This window comes from Triticum aestivum, chromosome 4D, assembly GCF_018294505.1.
Source record: "Triticum aestivum cultivar Chinese Spring chromosome 4D, IWGSC CS RefSeq v2.1, whole genome shotgun sequence".
Taxonomy (NCBI): Eukaryota; Viridiplantae; Streptophyta; class Magnoliopsida; order Poales; family Poaceae; genus Triticum; species Triticum aestivum.
This window is the reverse complement of record NC_057805.1, coordinates 469,619,216-469,638,737: the sequence shown is the minus strand read 5'-3', so window position 1 is coordinate 469,638,737 and position 19,522 is coordinate 469,619,216. Positions and strand designations below refer to the sequence as shown.

Here is a 19,522-nt window from a genome sequence, read left to right as displayed (position 1 = left end):
GGCGAATCGTTTTTTTTCGGACGCACTTCCTTGCGTGCGAAGATGTAGCTGGTGGGTCCCAGCTGTCAGGGGGCGAATCGTTTTTTTTTCGGACGCACTTCCTTGCGTGCGAAGATGTAGCTCGTGGGTCCCAGCAGTCAGGGGGCGAATCATTTTTTTTGCGAAATACGGTGGCCCGTCCGGTGGGTCCCCGCTGTCAGGTGGAGGAATAATTATTTTGCGCGTAATAAGGAGGCACTTCCTTGCGGCTGCCGTGGACCCAGCTGTCAGCCTCTCCACGTACAGTCCACGTCCGATGGAAGTCGTTCCTTGACCACGTTGACCACGCCGCGCCGAGAGCACAGGGCGGTGGACGACGGCGAGGCCTAGGAAGGGGACGACGCGGAGCCGGGGAAGACGCGGCAGTGGATGCACACGTGGAGAGGAGTACGAGGGTTCACTGGTTCGGCTGCGCTGCCGACGCCGCAGAATAACAGGGGGTGTGGATGAGTGGAGGGATGGCCTGGCCAGCGGTGGGAGTAGTAGGGGGCGGTGAGGCCTCCGCGGCAGCACAGCCGACCACGGGAGGCAGGAGCAGGCGGCACGACCGGCGCTGCTTTGGGCGGCTGGAGCAAGAAGACCAGAGGTTGAAGAAGCACGACGGTCGTTGGATGGACATCGTACGGTCACTGCAGCTAGAATCGTTTATATTGACTAAGTTGACAAAGCCCTTGGTACGTCAACTTAGTAGGCCCACAGGTCGGCTTCCGAAATGGTGCGCCCCAGATGTCAGGGGGAGGAATCATTTTTTGGGCGGGTGAAGCTAGAATATCCGAGATTGAAGAAGAAGCACGGCATCCGTTGGATGGACATCCAACGGCCACTGCTGCTAGAACCGTGTGTTGACTATAAGTTGAAAAAGCCTTGCATACGCGTCAACTCTATTTTTTTAGGGGACGCGTCAACTTAGTAAGGCCAGAAGTGTGTGGCAGAGAACTTATAGCCCATTTGAGATCTGTAAGAATGTGTAGCCCATTTTTGAATTCTAATGGAATTACTACAGCCCATTTACAGTTTGTTAAAAGTACAACCCATTTCAACCAACCGTTCAAAACAGAATTCAATAAAATTTCCCACATTTTGATGGGATCCGAAATATTTTTATCCCGAAATTTCTAGTCAGATTAAATACAATTTCAATATAAATTTATATTACGTAAAAATCCAACGAAACATTGCGCTCGCAACAATTAATGAAATTAAAATTTTCAATATCCAAAAATAATATTTTATAAAGTAATCACGTGTTTGGTGCATTTTTTATAGTTACTGCCCAGTTTTTGTAATTACATCCCATTTATTATTTCTTAAAGCCCATTTTCTTGTTAAGCCTAATGCATCCCTCCTAGGAAAGATTTGCAGCCCAGCGGGGCGGAGAATAACAACTTGACCTTGCTTGGGTATTCCTAAAAAAGGTATAGCTGGGCTAGACATTTCTAGCTTGAAAAAAATTAATATCTGGGCTGGATATCTGGCCTGGGCTAGACGGGCCACAGCCCGCCCAGTTAATACCTGCAGCGATGTTTTCGTTGTTGTTCAGAGGAGAAAATTTAATATCTGGGCTAAACATCGAAAAACTCTGCAGTGCTCACACCTCAAAAACACAAATACTGCTCGAGCTACTTGGTCCCAGCTGTCGGCCGCTTCTTGTGCAATTCTCTCGTTTATTGACTACTACATAGGTTGACAATGGTGTGGGACCGTGATGTCAGGAAACCAGGAGGAAGCAAAATAAATTATAGTTATATATATAATAAGGAGGCACTTGCGTACGTGAGGCTATGGACCTGGTGGGTCCCCATTGTCATCCTCTCCAAGTAAAGTCATCTCCTCGCCCGCGCGCGCTTTCCGCCCGAAACAGTCAGCGCCGCCCGCCCCGCTTCCCGGTGCAGGCGATTGCTCCGCCTTCAAACGACACAAGTGTCGTCCGTCCGTCCATCTGCCACCCACATTAATGATACGCGGTTGCCGAGGCGGCTACTCCGGCGGCACACGTCCGTCCCTCCGCCCGCCCACCATTGCTATATAAACTGCTACGCCGGCCATAGACGTAGTCATCCGCATCCGTTCCCTTTCTCCTGTCCACACCACTACTGCCCACCATGGCTTCCTCGCGCTCCAGCGCTCTTCGGGACGGGCGGACGACGGACCACAAGGAGATGGCAGCCATTGCTGCCGACCGGCTGGCCGGCAGGCAGCCGGAGGACGACGATGTCCCAATGGAGAACATGGTAGTCGACGATCCGGCGCCAACCCCCTCCTCCGCGCCATCCTCGCTGGTGCATTGCACCATGACCATCGGCGAGGCCCGTGCCCAATATATGGACAGGGTGAGGCAGACGCGTGAGGAGCAGTTCCGGGAGGCGCAGGCCGACGCCGCCTACAACCACCATCTCCTCCAGGAGCACCTGCAGGCGGAGGAGCAGATCACCGCGGAGCGGGCGGAGCAGGAGGCGCTGCTCGACTCATACCGCTCCGCCCGCAAGGGCCGCCTCGAGCGCTGGCGGTACCGCATGCGGGTGGCGGAGGCTGCGGCCGCCTACAAAGAGGCTAGCAAAGAGGGCGATGAAGCGGGCAAGGCGCTGTTTGGCGAGACCGAGGACGAGGCAGAGGACAATGCCGGCTCCGACGAGTCCCCGCTCCGCTGGCGTCGACGAGGCCCTGCTCCGCCGAGGCCCCGCGGCGCTAACAACGAGGCAGAGGACACCGCCGGCTCCGTCGAGGCCCCGCCCCGCCAACAATGAGGCAGAGGACATCGCCGGCTCAGCCGAGGCCCCACCCTGCCGGCAACGTGGGGGAGGATTTCCACTGCTCCGCTGAGGCGCCGCCCGCCGGCAACGAGACAGAGGACATCGCCGGCTCTGCCGAGGCCCCGCCCCGCTGCCAACGAGGCTGCGCCACACAGAAAACGAGGAAGAGTAGAACACGGTAGGTCGCCGCCGCTCGGGTCCAAGTAAGGCCACCGCTGCTACCCTCCGGTTGGAGCCAAGCTAGGCGGGTTGACCATTGACGGCCGGTTAGCTTCTTGGCGGCGACGTGGAGTCAGAGAGCTGCGCTGGAGAAGAACGCTGCTTCTACTTAACTGCTGGTGCAGTTGGCTGACTGACACGTGGGCCCAACAGGCCACATGTCAGTTACGCAACTGAACCTGCAGTTAAGTCACTGAAGCTTCTGTTCGGCTCAGCGGGACACAGGTGGGTAGCTTCGGTTAATTAATTATACCTCCAGCGCACCCCTTTTTAGTTGAAGAATGTATGAAATGTAATGAAATCCGGCATGTTTATATGAAATCCGACCGTGTATGAATGAATTTATTTTGATTAGTTCGAATTCCTGTATCATTGGCATTGGATGAACATGCAAAATAATACGTACTAGCATTATTCCCAGGGTGATCACCTCGTTTGCAGCAGTTTCACATGTACTCCCTCCGGTCCTTTCTAGTCTGCATACAAGTTTTGTCTGCAGTCAAAGTATCTCTACTTTGACCAATCTTATACAAAAAAGTATGCACTTTCACAATGTGCGAAGTAAAAAGGAAAAGAAGGAGTACAAAGAGTTTGAGCAGCTTTTTAGCATTTCTGTACATTGCAATCAAACACACAGGCCTGGCAATTCATAGAGAACATTCAAAACAATCAATGATCATGCATCTCAGCGACTCATATGTCAGAGGCAATATTTACTTCACAACTAAAGAATAAAGAAAAAATTGATCGACGCTGCTGACAGCAAAGGGCGTCCCATTCGAAAATATCAAACGCATGTCTTGCTAAAATCAATGAGCAAAATTTGACAAGGTTGTCCCATTCCAAAATATCAAATGCCTACGATTGTGGAATGGGCAGGGTTTGCCATCAGTTCGGAGATTGACATGGCACCTCGTGCTAAATAAACCAGTTGTTCTTTTTGTGCAGTTCCACCAAAATCAACCAAATTCGCGCGTAGCTTGTATGATTTCGCCCTTATATATTGCAACGCCTTGAACTTATCGGCACCTCCTTTCTTGTGGTGGAAATGAATGATTCGATGTATTCATGAACATTTTGTGCAGTTCCCATTGAAATCAAGCTGAGCACCCCTGTTTGCACAAATACAAAAAAGTGATTAGTATAAAGCAAACTGTACTATGAATTGACAGTTTCAACAGGCACATACATGGTCCATGTAGAGCACACTTTTAGAAAAATGGAACTCGCCAGAAAGAATCCTAGAACAACATTGTACTCGCGCATCACAGCAAAAAAATGGAGATTTGTCAGTCCTTCTGAGCTGAAGTTAGTTTGCTCTTGTGGGGAGTAATGTAACCATCCTTCAACTGCTCCTTCTGATGAGAAGATAGACAGGGCTTCTTCATCCTGGCATAATCAGACCTAGTCACTTCACATACTCCATATTCTTCTTCAGAGGAAGATGATCCTGTTGTGCAAAGACAAGAGGACTACTAAATGCTAGCATCCCTGTTTGCTCGAAAAAAAGGAAAGGAAATATTTAAAACAGCACAGATGAAGCACTTCTCAAGGACAATACCACTTTTTCATGACAGTATCTAAACAGTAGCACAACACCAATAGAGATGACAAAGCTCAATCATATGGATGAAATCAGTGGGCGAGTACCAACCTTTGTCAGGAGGCTTATTGTGTAGAGCATACAGATGAAGCACTTCTCCGGAACCATCTGTTGCTATCTACGGTGGTGGCCATGCTTACTATATACTCCTCGATTAGTTTAATGTTTCCAACATCTTCTTGTGCAGTTCCACTAAAATATATGGTATCTTCAAAGAAGATCCCTGTTTGCACAAGTAGAGATAATTACATATTACATTAAGGGTGGCATCAAATCAGTGGCAAAACAATTGCTCGTTCCAGCCATAGCAATAAATTAAGATGCAAAACTATATCATTACTTGTGTCATCACAGTTCCAGTGCTTCATTACAGCACCGGGAGTTGATTTTTGTTTTTCTTCCGCTTGTTCTTCCCCTTCATCACTTGGTTCAATAACAGACAAGCTTCGCCTTCAATGTAAGATTTGGCATGTCAATTAGGGAGCACAAGTATAGTACTAAACTTAATTTTCTGATGAAAGTGGCAAAATACAGGCCAGCAGTTGTGAAATATCCTTATCTTACCTCAATGGGATATTACGGTGCACATACAGATTGGAAGTCTTGTCTCCATTTGTGCAGTTCACTAAAATCAAGCAACATTATCATACAAGTAGCACAACATATGAAAGCACACTGCAGAATCATGTGAAAGAAGGCTAGTACTGACCTCTCATGATGAGGAATTCAAACAACTCACAAGAAGAAGATCTGAACCAAATTCGCCTTAACGGAAAGTAAGATCTCCTCTTGTGCAGTTCCACTAAGATCAAGCAATCAAGCAACGTTGTCGGTGTGACATTTTGGTTGAACTACACAAAACACTCTTAAAACAAAAGTGTTTTGTGCAGTGCAACAAAAGGTCACAATGGTAACGAGGTGAAGTAGATAACCCTGTTTACACAGAGGTGCAAAGGAAACAATTAGTGGTCAATAACGGTGGATGACACACAAGCCAACAAAACGAAGCATCTACCTTATCTAAATGGGAAAGAAAGCAAGACAGTAGCATTTCTCAAACGGTGGCATTGATTAATATTAACATAGAGATTATATTAAAAATAAAATTCGTTAAACATGTAATTTGCTTTTAACTGTGGCATTGCATCAATTTTCGAGCGGCATTATTAGAGGGTGTTTGTTTACAGGGACATTTTGGTGTAGGGACTAAAAAACTCCGTGTCAGTCCCATCTAAACCAAACAGGAGGGACTTTTAGGGACTAAAAGTGGGCATTTGGGACTAAAGAAAGAAGACCCCGAGGGAGTCTTTTTGGGACTTTTTCCAACAGTTTCCCCTGCCACGCATCGCACCTTGTCTCTATTAGTTCATTACTAGGGGTAACATGGTCTTTTAGCATGTCATTTAATAACCTCTAGTCCATGTTTAGTCCCTGGAACCAAGCAGGTAGGGACTAGGGAGTTTTTAACCAAACAGGGCCTTAGATTAACAACAGCTAATGAGTTGCACGGGACAGTGGACGCACCAGCACCATGTGCATCTACCGATGTACTGTGGTCATGCACAGTCTGTTGCAACAAAGAACAAACAACCAAGGAGCATATTTGTGAGCGCAGCAAATCTAGTTCTGCTCAAACTCTACAGCCTTGTCCCTTCCTTTCCTTTTTGAACTAGTACTTTCGCCCCTTCCTTTCCTCTTTGAACCATGTCCTAGATTTATGCGATACAACTTTCCCCATTACTTTCCCCCATTCCTTTCCTCTTTGAACCACGTCCTAGATTCATGCTATACAACTTTCCCCCTTCATTTCCTCTTTGAACCACGTCCTAGATTCATGCTATATACAACTTTTCCCACTACTTTCCCCCACTCCTTTCCTCTTTGAACCACGTCCTAGATTCATGGTATACATGCAGCTAGAGCAATGCATGTGGAGTAAGTAAATTATACCTTAAGGTTCTTGGGGCGTGGTTCGGTGGGCGACGGGACGGCGGCGAAGAAGAAGGGGTCGGAGGCCCTCCCGCGTCGCCGCTGGGTGGAAAGTGAACAGCTGCGCCGGTAGTCCCTCGCTGACGGCGACAGCGTTAAGCCTCCTTCCCTTCCCGGCGGACGGATCCTGCCGGCTCTTTGAGCAGCAGTGAGGGGAGAGAGAGGCCAACGAAGTCTTGTTTAGATCGGGAGAGGGCGAGAGAGTGTGAAGAGAGCAACTACAAGCGCTGAGGCTCCAGCAGGAGAGGGCGAGAGAGTGTGAAGAGAGCAACTACAAGCGCTGAGGCTCCAGCGTGTATATATATACTGGAGAGAGAGTGTGAAGCGTGCAAACCGTAGAAAACATTTTGACCAGTCAAAGAATCCTCCTGGCACAAATTATGCTCAAGTGTAGTTATCGAACCCGAGACCTCAAGTTTGATGAGCGAACAGGCTAACCAGCTACACAACCCTCCCGTTATGTTCAACGAGAGGGAAATAACCTTTTATACATTCCTGCATTCGTGTGACAAGCATGCCGTGTTTTTTGTGTGTGTGTGGGAGTCATTGGGATTTCAATCATAATCGTGTCATGTGGCTTTGGTGGTAAGACTATCCACAGTGGTGCAGAAATAATGCAGCCTTAGTCACCTTACCTCTCTCCACGTAGTACGTTGGGTCCCACCAGTCAGAGGGTGAAACAAACAAATTAATAAGAAAAATTAAAAGCGCCAGCGGTGTATCTTACCTCACACATCTCGCTACTGCTCGGGAACACTGTCCAATTGATCCCTCTGTTCGCTCACGTACTATTTTAGGTGAATCCTTATTATAACATGCACACAAATTTCGGGCACTTGTATTCGACTTAAGTCAGTGTGGCACCGTATCTCGTATACTTACTACACCCTCCGTCTAGGTGTAATAAGTCACGTTAGAAGGTGCAAGGGGACCAAGGTGCGCGCGCGTGCGTGCGTGTGTGTGTGTGTGTTTAACACCATGTGTGACTTAGAGAGAGAGAGAGAGCGACAGATCGACCTACTCCTACAGAGAGATGTTGTGTAGTGTACGATTTTAGCCGCGAGAGTCGGTGCATCCTCTCATTTCCGGGCGTGTCCGGTAGGGACATGCGGACAGCTGCCACGCCCGGTCCTGAACAGCCTGTCCCACCCAAAGCCCCTCCATCGCCCGCGCGCGCTTCCCGCCCGAAACGGTCAGCGCCGCTCCAAAGAATCGGTGCCGCATTCATGCCCGGGCAGAGCGGACGCGACCTCTCACTGGCGCAAGAGTGATGGTTGCTTCGTCCGTCCAACTTACTGCTGGGTCTATGTGATTTGACGGCTCATTGGTCTTTATTACTGAGGTGGTAGGACTGCTGGATGTCCCACGCTTTCGGCGAAAGGAGGTATACTACTACTACTAGATTACAATTTTCTCCATTCTTACAGCGGAGGCGTGCAAGAGCAGTGAAAACACGCAGGCTCAGTGATTACATGGCCCACCTCACACTATCACCGTGCGACACCTAACTCTTTACATAGTACTCCCTCCGTTCCTAAATATTACTAGATGAGTCCCCGCGCGTTGGCGCGGAACAGCGGTATATCTCTCTGCGCAAAATTATCGATTTCATAGAACAAAAAAAACTCTATAACCGCATGACAAATGTGGTAGCCAAACTAAATAAACTCCCATCATCATTTAGATCATCCCACGTAAGGAAAAAAGATCAGCCAACTCCTACTGCATAATGGGATTATATTTTTCTTTTTGACATGTTAATGGGACTTAAAAGCTCACTTACATGCATGCTACCGGTGCATGCTTGCATGCAGACATGTTGATGTGATTTAAAACCCACTCACATGCATGTGGCACGGTATTTCTGCATGCTTGCATGTGGCTTAGTGCGGAGCCTCTCAACGTCAAGATCAGACGGCTATTATGGACTGATTTACTTCATCTAACGGCTACATCAATTTTGATGACGTGGCTCAAGGAGAGGATAGAGAATTCCTAGTAGTGGGGGCTAGCTATTACTAGTAGATATAAGTCTTTGTAGAGATTCCACTACATACGGAACAAAATGAATGAATCTACACTTAAAATGCATCTATATACATCCGCATGTGGTTCATGGTGAAATCTCTACAAAGACTTATATTTAGGAACGGAGGAAGTACTAGTATAGTACGTACTGTAATTTATCAGCGAGATAAATTTGTACAATGCTATGAAGCTTCCAGCTTCTGTTACATGTATCTTGCGTCCAAGGTTGCCCGTTGCAACATTTCATCAAATACAAAGGAGACTAACATGCATGCTATTGCATCTCAATGATTGACAGATCATAGCAAATATGTACTCCCTCCGTTCCAAAATAAGTTTCTCAACTTTGTGCAAACTTTAGTACAAAGTTGTACTACTACTAAAGTTGACACTTATTTTGGAACAGAGGCAGCTAAAGAAAAAAACGATCCATGCAGTCCCTAGCCCTTGAACCGTGAACCCTGACCAGGCTTCAATTTGCTGGCAACGTTCGAGCTTCCTAATAAATGAAGTTTGCAACCTTTTGACCATCGGATCATTTTGTGCAGTTTCACCAAAATCGAGATGAGCATCCCTGTGGCAAAGAAATTGAACAAGCGTGATTAGAATAAGATTACTGGGACTAGTTGATGAGACATAAACTCATCACAAATACAGTACGTAGAAGCCAGTAGAGGTATGTGCGGGGCAAAGAAGTAGAGAAATATCCACAGGGAGTGATGTGGGCAGCTGGAGCAGTGGTGCAAGCCGGCTGTAAAGGGAGTTGTACCTGAGGGACGTAGCTCAACCTTGAGGAGGGCGGCGGGAGGCGGCAACTGCCCACGTCGCGGCAGTGAGCAAGGGACGAAGGCAACCTCACCGGCTTTGTGAGAGAGAACGGCGGGGACCCCTGATCGGGACGTGCCGACAGTGGGTTTTCGCCGTCGGCGACGGCCACCGCATCTACACTAAGCATCCACCCCTTCCCCAAGCGGACGTGATCCGCCGGGATGTTAGAGATGTGGCCACAGTCGTTTTGTGCGAGAGAGTGTGAAGAGAGCAACCCCAGCAAGCAACCGTGTAGGCTGGCCCGTCCTGACTATGTATATAGTGGAGCGGTTTCCTTTTCTCTCCATATGAACCTATCATATTGCGTACGTGCCACTGAAGAAAAAAAACTTTATTTATAAATGACGCGGCACCTACTACTCGTTCTCCTATAACCTTGCGCTTGGCATCTCCAAAATATTGACCTTGCGATTGGCTCTTCGCCTCTTCGGGAAGTCGAGCAATAATGGTAGTGCAGTATATATCGTTCTGGCTATATGAGACCGAATGAATTGCTGCACGTCCACCACGTGGGCGAGGGTCGAGGGGCGAGGGAGAGTGCTACATACGGAGCAAAATGAGTGAATCTACACTCTAAAATACGTCTATATACATCAGTGTTTGGAGTATGTACTAGTAGTTCATATTGAAATCTACTAAAGGACATATATATTCCAAACAATATGATATAATCTCTATAACCAAGGTAGTAGGGACGAGGAGTAAACGGAGGGAGTAGTAAATTTTTCTCCTCGTCCTGCGAGCCACCGCGCGCATGGGCGAGGGAGCGGGCGTAAGGCGTAGTAAGCAAGCTTCACCTCATCCTGCGAGCCACCGCGCCCGTGGGCGGGGGAGACGGCGTACTAAGCAAGCTTCTCCTTGTTCTGTGAGTTGACGGGGCACACCAAAAGTACTCCAGTGTATAGAGCCTTGCCTCTAAGGTAGGCCCCACATGGTTTGCCTCTTTTTTAACATAACACGTCAAGTCGCAATTTGTTTGTTCACCCGTGGTAGACGATCCTCCCTCCACCAAGTGGACAACCAGTACACGTGCCAAATTACCACGTGGGCTGCCTTTTTCGTACAGAAATGAGCTCCACCGTGTACCCGCGCGGGTGTGGTTGGGAAAGAGACGGGAGTACGTGCGCCGTGCATGCACCTCTTCTCTTCGTGCACGTCCCCCTCCTACGTGGGTGTGTGTGAGAGATACAAACCACGTTCGTGAGTGTTTTTTGTTTTGGGGTGGGGTGGGTGGGGTTGATTTCGTGAATTATTTGTGGGAATATGTGTCGATGACATCTCAAACAAAATTTTGCATGCAATGTGTGTGAAATGGAGGCCTATCCATATCATACATAGAGGGTCGGGCAATCCACGAGAAGAGAGGGAGGGGTCATAGCTATCGATAGAGTCGAAGAGAGGATCAAGTGGGTGGGTGCGAGATCGATGAAGAGAGCCATCGAAATTGTGTGTGTGTACAAGTCAAAGATATAGGGCGACTGGCCTACCGGAACGTTAGAGGGCACACGTCAAGTTTGTGTGTGGCAGGGAGACATGACTAGAGCGCTCGATGTATCGGTGTGTGTGGGGGGGAGGGGGTGGTGGGAGGGGTAGGCAGAGGCCTAACTATAGAGGTAGAACGACTCGTATATGTGTTGAGAAGGAGAGACCCAGCTATGTCTTGAGGGAGATCGGTCGACATCCATACATAACTGAAGGACGGGAAATATGATGGGAGAGAGAGAGAGAGAGAGAGGGAGGGAGAGGGAGGGAGAGGGGTAGAGTGCTGGATGGGTGATGGAGTTGCTTCTCGAAGATGGTGGGAGAGGCCTACTAGACAAACTGAGGGTGGAACTGCAATGTTATCAATAAGAGTGGGGATGTGTTTCTGTGTGTGCCTGTGCGTGATAGATCTGTCGGGACGCATCCATGGATGATGAAGGGGAACCATGTGTTTGGTAAGCAAACCTAACTAGATCGGTAGATCAATTGTTGTTTGTCGGAGGAAGGGAGAGACACAACTAATGAGGTAGATCGATTGACGTGTGGGTAAAAACGAGTTATAAGGACCTAGCTAGCTATATGTATAGCGAGAGATCGGTCGGTGTACGTCCATTTGTTAGAGGCAAATAAGGCCCAGCGAGACGGATAGACAGAGAGAATGGAGCTAGGAGGTGGTGCGAGAGGCCCAACTACTAGCTAGATAGGGGGAGGAGTGTGCGGTTGTGAGAGCGATGAAAAGAGGGGCGAGAGTTTACACGTGTGTCTGACCGTATGAGAGACACGAGGCAAGGACACATAAAGGAGGAGATTGAAGGTGTGTTTGTATGTTGTAGGCAGGCATCGCTGGAGAGGTTTATCGATCGGTGTGTGTCGGAAAGGAGTTGTGGAGACTCTGGGAGAACGACCTAAAGAAAAAATGAATGTGCCCGGTGGATAGAATGCCGAGGGAGGGGGAGGGCGAGGAGGGCGTGTGCATGCACGAGAGAAAGTTAGTGGTAGCTACAAAGGTTAGAGGATTGTGTGGGTGTAAGAGACTAACAAAGATCATAATTTGATATGAAAGCGGATTCATATATTTGAATAGGAGATCATAGTGTTTTAAACATTGCATGCATGAATATAGCGGTGATACACGTGCTGTGCACATGTTATACCATAATGTGATAATGCATGGCGTTTGCAACTCACAGCTAAATGCCGAACAATCTAAACCATACTATACATCAAACAATCTCACATTTTATTTGAATTTGTGATAATGTGTGGCGTTTGCAGCTTACAACTAAATATCGAACAATCTAAACAATACTATATATCGAACATTCTCACATTTTATTTGAATTTGTGGTAATGTGTGGTGTTTGCAACTCACATCTAAATACTTGTAGGCGTAGGGGGCGGGGCACCATACATAATGTGATAAACACATTATACATATGAGACATGGTTTAGATTATGAAGATCTAGCTAGAGCTAGAAATGTAATGTGATTTGAAATCAAAATAAAGTGGATTCAAAAAATCTAGTTCGAGTTCATATAGTACACATAGTTCATATGTAACTCGAGACTAATCATGTGGTGTGCTGTGAAGATAATACACAAACGATGGTTTAACTTGACAATAATGATGATTGTAGATCTTATTAAAACAGAGAAACGAATTCAAATGCTTTGACTTCACAACAATCATTACTGTAGATCTTATTCAAATAGAGAAACGAATTCAAATTTAGTTCATATTGAAGCGGTAGTATATACGTTTGGAATGCACTAAAACGTTCATTTGAGTAGTAGGTTGCATGCATTATACACGTAGCGAAATATTTTAATTGAACATAACATGAATTCAAAGTTTTGAATGACATTTGTAGGGCGCATTGATTTGGTACAGTACACGTTAGGCTTGTCCGGAAATTTCAACCCGCGCCTTGTTAGCCCGAAATATTTAAGATATATCTTTGTCTCGTTGTGCTCCGACAACTCCCTCCATCTCAACCCGCGCCTTGCTATTCCGAAATTACAACGCGCGCGAAAACTCCCACCTCCTGTGAAATCCCGACACGCGAAATGCCCGTGGTACCCCTGAACCGAAAGAACCGCCTCAAATCGGTGGGGGTACTTTCGTAACTTACCCCACATTTCGGACAAGCGCGTCTCTAAGCCATGGTTCCCCACTGCCATCCCATCCGCCCACCCATTCGTACACCGAGGCCGCGAAAACCCGCGACGAAACCCCACACCCTGCTCCGTCCGCCACCCAGCCGGAGCCTCTTCCCCGACGACGTCGTCCACAGCAACACCTCGACGTCCCTCATCCACCGTACCGGATGAGGATCCATCGTCGATCTCATCGTCCCGCCGGTTCAGCCACCCCGTCCTCCACCTCCAAGGAGCTGCCCCGATGTTCCCCTCGTCTTTCGCGCCACCTCCATTCCCACACCGCCGTCTTCACCTGCACCACCGGAAGAGCATCATCATCACCGTTTCCTCGGATGAAGCTGCGGCCTAATCGGCGCCACCAAAGAGGTTGTACACTAATCGCCGCATTTTCTTCTTGATTCGATCTCACGGTGCTGCCGGTGCTCGGTCCCGAGCCGACACGGCGTGGCTCCATCCACGGCGGCGTCGCCGGCCACTTCCTCTACGGCGTCGCTCCCTCGGCGGCGACGTCCACATCAGTAGGAGCTGCTGCTGCTTTAGCTCTCGCTCGCGCTGCTGCTCTGCTCTTGCTCTTGGTCCCCTGCCTGGTCTGCTCTTGCTATTGCTCTTGCTCGCGCTACTGCTCTCGCTCTTGCTCTTGCTTGCGATGCTGCTCCGATTTAGCTACACTTCAGTCGACTGAATCGACTTTTGGGTCAGTCGATTTTCAAGGGGTGGGGGGCTCGCCGGGGTGAAGGAAGAACCAGCCGCAGCGGGGAGGGGGGCTCGCCGGAGAGGTACCCCACTATCTATCTTAGGGTTCAGGATGGGGCGGTGGTCGCCGGCGGTGGCGGGGCGGTGGCGGGGCGGTGGCGTGGGGATCGCCGGAGAAAAAGCTCGGCACGGGGGGGAGGGGGCTAGAGGGATGGCCGGGGCGGCGGCAGACCGGCGATGGGGAGTGTTTTCGGGGCGGGCGGGGCGGCGCACCGCCGGCCGCGGGCGGCGGGGGGCTGCTGTTTGGCCGGGGGGCTCAGGGGGGTGGAGGTTGAAGATGAACCGCAGGCCCTTGATTTCGTATCCAACGGCTGCAAAATCGACTGACCAGAGATGAAAAAGTCAGTCGACCGACGTGTAGCCTCACCTTGCTAGTGCGTTCAGTTTCGACAGCAAAATTCTGTTTCGACAGCAAAATTCAGTTTCGACAGTTAAGTTCAGTTTCGACAGTTAAATTCAGTTTCGACAGTTAAGTTCAGAGATGAGCGGCTGATGTATTTTACATCTAGCACTTTGTGGTTATGTATTTTACGTCATGTATTGGAGATGCTATTAGAATTCCACTCAGGTTAACGTTGTTCGTTGTCTCTCTTGTCCTGCTTCAGCCTCGGCGTCGTACAACTCACCGGAGCTGCTCCAACGACGAAACCCTCCATCACAGCGGAGCAGTACCTCGGGCTCCATCTCCAGACGCCTAAGATCTTCTTCCCCTCCTCCGACAGCCAAGTCAGCCGGAGCATCCTCACCGGCCAACCCAATCACGCTGAGATCGACATGGCTTCGCCAAAGAGGTTGTACACTTGTTGCATCTCTTTTTTACTCTACATGTTATATATATTGTCCACTGAGCACACGGATTTGTTCCTTTAGTGTCTCCTTGAAAGAAAAAACGTAGGAATTTTAATTTTCACTTGTCCTCCTTTTCAAATTCCTATTCATGAAGCACAAGACTAAGAGATAGTAGCATAATAGCATTATAACCGTACATTTTCTTGTGGTTTGACTTAATCTCACCATGCTTCTTTGCATCCTGTGATCTTCCAATTGTTGTGAATCAAACACCCAGATTGGCAGAAATCCTGTGTTTTTAAATTCTCTGTTTTGCACGTGCATTCCTATCCTATTCCTGTCTATTTCCTATCCCTGCATTGTTGGAATCCTCCAATTCAAACGAGCCCTTACAGAATTACTTCTCTTACAGATAGTTGTCAAAGAAAACCTTGCGTGGTTTGTCCCGCTCCTGCTGCGCCGTCGTCCACCCCAGCTCAGCTGCTCCAACGACAGAAGGGTCCAGCACAGCAGGGATCCGGCCTCCAGACTGTCTTTCGCCGCCTCAGATCTTCTTCCCCGCCGCTGGCAGCCATGAAAACTGCACTACCATCATCAACCGAGCAGATGACCTCGAGGACTACACGGGTCCGCAAGAGAGGTCGCACTCTTTCGTGTCTGCTTACGTTATGCATCGCTTAATATTACATGCTACTTTATCGTCCTGTTCACCGATTAGACTCTGAGTCAGCTCCAAACTAATGGTCAAACTTGAGTTTTTAAATGGTTGTGGGGTACATATCGGGGCCGCTATCAATAGTATCTATCTACTATCTGGTTAATCTCCGGTGTCTACTATGAGTTTCATGTTGGGTGGGAAACAAACAGTAAAGAAGCCATTATCTGTATTTTTTAACTGAAGCCATTATCTGCCTGCTATTATTGGTTTTGGGTCTATCCACAGGTTGCTACCATCACTCTGGATTTCTGCATGCACTCCTTACATAATCTCACTATGTTTTATTCCTATGCATGACAGTTATTGTAAACAATGGAACTGAACATGTAGAGCAAAAGAGACGAGCCTTGCGTGGCAATAAAATTTCATGCAGACGTCGCTCCATGGTAGGCGCAAAGGCAGCCCCCCCTCCACGCATTTCAGATTGTAATCGAGAGGAAGATATCTGTTCTGAGGGGGATTCAGAAGGAGAAGACAACTCCTATTTACCCCCTGAGGTCTTCGCTCTAACTTGGCATGCTGATGTTGGTTATATCATGCATATGGTGTCTTGCATTGCTTACTTTATACATCAAATATGTCATCTGCTTAGTTTAGACATCCTTTGTGCGAATGCCATCTGTTTAGTTTATTCATCGTTTATGTGAATTATGCAACGCCATCTTGTTTAGCCAGGCATCATATATGTGAATTTTGCAATGCCATCCTGCTTAGCCAGTCATCTTATATGTAAATTATATCAGGCCATCCTTTTTTTCGTTACATATTACATTTGTCAACAATGTTAGTACATTCAACTGCTCTTCGTGTGCATCAGCCATTTGACACGGTGATGGCAAATTCTGGAGTGAAAACAAGGTCTTCAGAGCAGACTATGCTATCTGACGAAGCGCATATCTCGCTGGTTACGGATAGCTCCTTAGAGGAGGATTCAGAGACAGATGACCAGTCCTATTCCCCCCCCCCCCCCGAGGTGTATGCTCTAACTTGGCAGGGTTATGTTGCTCATATCGTGCGTATGGTGTCTCGCATTGTTGTGTCATTTGATTAGTTTAGACATGCTTTGTGTGAATGCCACCTGTTCAGTGTCTAATTACCATATATGTGAATTATGCATTGCCATCTTGTTGCAAGACATTATATATGTGAATTATACAATGCTATCTTGTTGCAAAGGCATTATATATGTGAATTATGCAATGCCATGCTGTTTAGCCAATCATCATGTATGTGAATTATATCATGCTATCATTTTTTTGTATTACGTGTTCCATTTGTCGACAACGTTTGTATATTCAACTACTCTTCCTGTGCATCAGCCATTTGAAGCGGTGATGGAAGTATCTGGAGTGAAAACAAGGTATTCAGAGCAGACAATGCTACCTGCTGAAGCAGACATCTTGCTGGTTACAGAGAGCTCCTCAGAGGAGGATTCAGAGACTGATGACCAGTCCTATTTCCCCCCTGAGGTCTATGCTCAAACTTGGTTGGGTTATATTACCCATGTCATGCATGTTGTCTTGGATTGCTTAGTTTTTACATCATATATGGATTGCCATCTGCTTACTTGATTACTATATAAATCATATATTTGAATTATATCATGCCATCATGTTTACATAGTACATACACATCATCTATCTGAATTATGGCATGGCAACCCATTTAATAAAGACATCATATAGTTATATCATCTCATCCTGTTTAGTGTTTACAGTCATCATATTTTGAATTATGGCATTCTATCCGTGAATGCATGTGAATTATGGCATGCCAACCTATTTAATAAACACATTATATAGTTATGTCATGTCATCCTGTTTACATAGTCTCATATTTTGAACTATGTCTTTCCATCTTTTTTAGTTAGCCATCATAATGTGAAATTGTGTCATGCTATCCTGTTTAGTTAGCCATCATATATGTGAAATTGTGTCATGCTATCCTCTTTGGTTAGACAACATAAATATGAATTATTTCATGCCATCTTTTATTCCCCACTATCCATTGCACCTGTCTATCTACAATGTCTATACTTTCAATTACTTTTCTTGTTTATCAGCCATTTGAATTGGAGAGCGTGATGGCAGTATCTAAGGGAGTAACAACACGGTCTTCAGAAAAGATAGTGCTACCAGTTGATGCAGATAGAACCACGGTTGTACTTGCCCAAGGACCAGATCCACCACACATAACGCAGACTCTCGCAGATTGTACCCCTACCCAGTTGGACAGAGAACCAGCTACACCCCTTCTAACCCCAACCCCGGCAGATAGTAACCCAGTTCCAGTTGACACAGCACCGTCTCCACCACAGAGCACCCAAACACGAGCAGTTAGTAAGGGAATGTAGTGCCCAAAGCACGAGGACCACCACTCCGAATCCCAACTCAACGCTTAAAGGAGAAGAAGATTTGTTCTCAGGTCAGGTTCTGTAGCTATGGTTCATACTCCTTTGCTCTTGCATTACTGTATTTACTCATACCAACTATTTTCAAATTTGAAGGATGGAATTGAAACTCCAATGGCGCAACAGGTATGTTTTAAACCTGTTTCTTTAACTGGTTTGCTGTTGTAACCTGCTCTATGTTGATTTCAGTTTCAATTGAATAAACAGTTATGTTCTCATGTCATGCACATTACAAGTGTTGTTATTGCTCTATAGTTACCCACACTTATATTCTATCTATTCTGCTTTGTCTTGAACAAATATTATTTGAACTGTGTCTCTATCTTGATTTGGCAACAAAAACTAGAATGATATAGACCATAAAGTGACCATGGTACATAGATATATGTTTGTTTCATGCTGTTATCTTGTCCACTTTACTACTGAACTCATTTACCAAAATGAGTTTCATATACAACATGGTAAACATGTGATGTGTCTGCTTGTTTCTCTTTTAGAATGCGGACAAAATATTGGAGAACAGTACCGCGTTATCCAATGGTAAAGGACGTAATGCAGATAAGGTTCAAGATAGTGAGACATCCCTGTTGGTCTCCAAGAAAGCTGATAAAAACTATCTTGACGACAGTGAGGGAACCCAAAAGTCCTGTCTTGATGTAGTGTTCGAGTTACTGGCCACTACTGCTGGCACAAGCTCTTCGAACTCGCTGCCTGAATCAGTTCGTCTTCTTGAGTCTCAACTTCAAGTTGAAAGACATCGATCAGATGTGCTGCGACAGGAAGCTGAAGGACTGAGGAAGTCCCTGCAGAATTTAGATACATATTTTGTGGTGCAACAGCAACCGCTGGAAGATTTAAGCGCCAAACAAGAGAAAGTTAATAAGCTTGCTAAGCATCTTGCCAGCATTATGGGTACCCAGGATATTGTTTCTTGAGATCTTCTGAAGTGGTTTCAGTTCTGATTTGTTTTGCTGCGGTGTTTATTTGTGCTAGTCGCCAACTTTGACAACCAGTGTATATGATATGCTGCTTTGTTCCCTATATTTGCACTGGTGGCGAACTTTGATGCCCAGTGGATGTAATATGTGTAATAGCCGTGATAGCCTAGCATTAGTTGCTTGCTTATTTATTTCCTTGTTGTCTTGTTTATTTGTTTGCTTGTAGTCATTGCAGTTCTTTTTCCGCGGTTAGCTAGTGGCTGCAATAACCTATTTTTTAAAACTAGGCCACAATAACCATGGGCTAATATTTACTGTAGTGACACTGGGCCTCCTACTGGTCGTAGAAACAGTGGGCCTTCTACAGGCCGTAGAAACAATGGGCCTTCTACGGGCTGTAGAAACAATGGGCCTTCTACGGGCCGTATCATCAATGGGCCTTATACGGGCCATATGATCGATTGGCCAAACATGGGCCAAACAGACCGCATTATGGCCGTAAACGGGCTAGAGTTGGAATCGTCCGTTCATGGGCCGACCATAACAGGCCATCGTTAATAGGCCTTATTTGATGATGCTATGAAAACGGCCCAACATATTAACGGACCACAAATGGGCCGACTGTAACCACGGGCTGAATTTGGCCCACAAGCAGAAAATGACAGTAACGGGCCGTAAGTAAACGAATGCTGGAAATGAGCCCAAGAATAAATGGGCTCTGAGAAGGCCGAAAGATAACATGGGCTGGAAACGGCCCAACGGAATAACGGGCCGTTAATGGGTATAAAGTGATACACTGTTCATTACGGGCCAGT

General features: G+C 47.0%; 1 protein-coding gene across 1 annotated transcript in view; it reads left to right on the top strand.

Annotated features, from left to right (window-relative positions):
- Positions 1 to 19,522, top strand: part of LOC123097088 (uncharacterized) — a 57,539-nt gene that overhangs the window by 10,457 nt on the left and 27,560 nt on the right. The window lies entirely within an intron of this gene.